We start from the raw sequence: 3,861 nt of genomic DNA, 5'->3' as shown, positions 1-3,861 counted from the left end.
CGGCCATCACTGGAAAGAGAGGCCCATTGGACTTGCAAACTTTATATGCCCCAATATAGGGGAATACCAGGGCCAAAAGAATGGGAATGGGTTGGTAGGGAAGTGGGGGGCGCTATGGGGGACTTTTGGGATAGCATTGGAAATGTAACTGAGGAAAATATGTAATAAAAATTTAAAAACTTAAAAAAAATAAAAATAAAACAGAAGCCCAAAGCTCAAAATATGAACAGAGTATTTAATTTTTGCCCTGAAATTACATATGTCATTTAGAAGTGAGTAATTCAGAGGGACCATCAGATTGTCCAAATTGAGAAATAAACTTACTGTGTTTTCTATGGATCTTATATATGCCTGCTAACAAAATTAGAAAAAAATTCTGAAACTCCAGTAAAAATGGGCAAGGAAGAAATCTACTTGTTTCCTTTGGTTTGATTTAAGGCCATTCTGCTTTTCCCCCTTTCCCGTATCCTTGGCTGTAATGTGTTTCTATCAGTGCAACCTGTTTTCATATGAAATGTTTCTTGCTTCATGCCTGTGAGAAAATCAGACCAAGAAGAGTCATCTCTGAATTATTATTATCAGCTGTCTCAGATGATGTCATGCAACCTGTGGATAGAGGAGAATATCCACTAACAAAGATTACAGTTTGTTTTATTGCTGAATACAAGGCCTCACATGTAGATCCTAAGGAAAGAAAGAGGTCCTGGATTGTAAGGGCAGTGGAAGAGGCATCAGAAAGAAATTTGTATTGATGAATGTGACAGCCTTGCTTATCAATGATGTTAGAAGTACATATATTTCCAAACATGAGTTAAATATATATCTGCTGGATACCTTCAAACCTGCATCCATCATTATATGGGTAGACAAACACATGTCTTAATGTTCTACTGGATATTTTCCCTGGGATCCTGCAGTTTCCCAAGTGTGTGTGTGTGTATGTGTGTGTGTGTGTGTGTGTGTGTGTGTGTGTGTGTGTGTGTGTGTGTGTTTGAGAACACTGAGTACTATATAAGAATCAAGGAAGATTTTCATATTGAGGGAGAAATGATGACAGGTGCATGTTTCTGTCTTCATATTTTCTATATAGGCAGATAAGTTACTCATGCCAATCATTCAGATTTTATGTGAAAAATTACCTACAATATGTGCTATTATTCATTTATTAATTTTCAGTGTTCTTAATTCTTTACCCCTACCATATATATCGATTCAAATTTATAAACTCATTAAATTTTTATCACAGAATTCCCATTCCAACTCTGAAATTTAATACTTAATTATTTTCTTCCTGTTTATTTTGTTCTCACAAATAGGAAATGAGAATGTTTTAAAATTAAGATTTGCTTCCATGTGTAACAAATGTAATTGCATGTTCTTACCTTGTCATGTGTGTCATACCACATGGGTTTCTGTTAAGTCCTCAAATAAAGGATGGTTCAAACAATGGTTGACCTTGTGCTTCACAAAATTCTGAAAGTTGAGTTGTGCTTTTATAAGACAACAGGATTCTACTGAGAGCAGTAGCTCCTAAATAGTAAGTGAAGCATGACAGGCAAAACTTGCCTAAGTTGTGAGGAGCTGATAACAAACCCTGAACATAGGAATTAGAAGAGGGAACATTTTCTCTTGTAAAAATGTCTTGAGCTCTATTAGAGACAATATCTAAATGTTCATTAGCTATTCTTTGGTTGTCAGGAATGCTTTTGTCCCTTTCCTGCTTCATGAATTTGTAATAAGTTTATTCACAGTATTATGGACATGTTCATATGACACATTGTCTGCAATGGTTGGCCCTGAGGGCTATTTTCTAGTCTGTCCTATACTTGTAAAGTGAAGAGACAGTGTCAGACAAGTCTGTCTTAAAGAGAAATAATCACATATGTTTATTTTTAAAGAAATAAATTTTTTTCTTTCATGTGAAAATTCCAACAAAATAATTATACATTAAATAAGACTGAGAAATAGAGGAATGTGGTTAATATTTAATGGTGAACATAACATATGAACCTATAAATATATAATCAAAATGATATTTACAAAGAATGGATGGAAAATTACATTAGGAAAGCATTGTTGTCATTGTGACATTATTGTGTGTTGGATAAAATGTTGATGCTGTAATAAGTAATCACATCACAGAAATGTAGTACAGAAAATATTCAGATATTAACAGTCATTAGACAGTAAATGTGTCTTGACAGATTCAATTTGGAACAAACATAGTAAAAAGATAGACTTGAATACAAAGTCGATCATAGATTAAATATTTCATGCATGTTTTGTTTTACTTTTGGATAATATTTTTTCTTGTATTCATACACAAGACATGTATAGGTTGTCTAGCAGGCTTGGAAACATTAGAAGCTCATGGGGACTATCCTACTGCGCAGATGGTAAAACTACATATGACCACTCTGTATTTCTGTGCATTTTTCTTGAGTTTGAGAGGGAATTTCATAATGTTACACTATAATTAGATAATAAAATAAAGGAGAAATATATTTATAATTGTAAGATAAATGTTAATAAATGAGGATTAATGAAGATTTACTATTAATTTCAGTATAGTAAAAAATATATATCATGATAATGCACATAAGTTTGAACTTATAAACTGTAGAAAATTGTTTGGCTGATTAGAGTGACATATGACAGCCATACTCTCTTTTAACTTTACTTGCTAAAGGTTTCTCATAACATCATTGTGAGCCCTTTAATATCTTGATTCAACTATGTAAAATTTGGTCTCATAAAAGCATTAATCTTATTTTTGAATGATTCACTGTCACCTTCTTAATGTTGTGATTGTTGCTGCATTATTTTATTTTTATTAAATGAAAGTTTTCTGATTACATTTAATGTTGGCTATATTACAGGTGAAAAATTACTAGTGGTGATTTGAGGCAAGGCATTATAAACGTGATGTATATTTACTTTTTTTTTCTCACTTAATTTGGGATTGGTGAGATTTAGTAGTCTTTTGATGACAATACTGGCATACAGTCTTAGGAACACAGACTACACAAATATGCTAATATGAAAGTTAGTGGCTAGGGAGAGACTTATGTTTGTGAACACATTAGAAAGACAATTAAAAGTTTGCTTCTTGATTTAAAATAGACTATGAGACATTTATAGTTATACAGCCTTATTTATATCCTAAAGTCATAGAATATATTTCACATATATAAAATTCTTTGGAGCTGCAAGGCTCACTTTGTCATTTTTCTGCTTTAAAAAAGATTGTTCTACTATAGTAGTGTTAAAACACATTTTTCTTCTACATGGGCATTCTCTCTTGTATTATGAGATTAAAAAAATACTGTATTTATAAAAACAAGAGAAATATATATCATTTCATGATCCCCTTTAAGGTGATACCTTCTGTCTTCCATATCACAAAGGCTTCCTAGTGAGATGCAATTTAGAAAACTTCCATGCTTCTTAAGATTACTTGGCTGATAACCAAGCCTTTACCCACCATAAATATTAGGAAAAATTAAGAGTAAACAATATCTAAAGCATTATGAGAGATAAATAATACACATGTATGTATTGAATCTCTATGTAACTCCTATAGTTTGATTTGCTTGTATTAATAATATTATTTTGCTAAATTGATGTCACCTAACATGCCTGAATTTAGATATTTTGTGTTTGAACCCAAAATACTTATACTACTCTTTCATTCTAGGTACCAAATCAAAATTACTAAAAATCATATGCTGCTATATTTGTAGTTTATTTATATCAAATTATATCTCAGTTTTATTCTGGTCAGAAGATTGAATTGTTTTTATTTCATATATACACACACATTTATATACATATATATGAATATTTATTCATGCATAAGTA

Source organism: Mus caroli, chromosome 17, assembly GCF_900094665.2.
Source record: "Mus caroli chromosome 17, CAROLI_EIJ_v1.1, whole genome shotgun sequence".
NCBI classification, from domain to species: domain Eukaryota; kingdom Metazoa; phylum Chordata; class Mammalia; order Rodentia; family Muridae; genus Mus; species Mus caroli.
Note: the sequence above shows the minus strand (reverse complement) of the source record.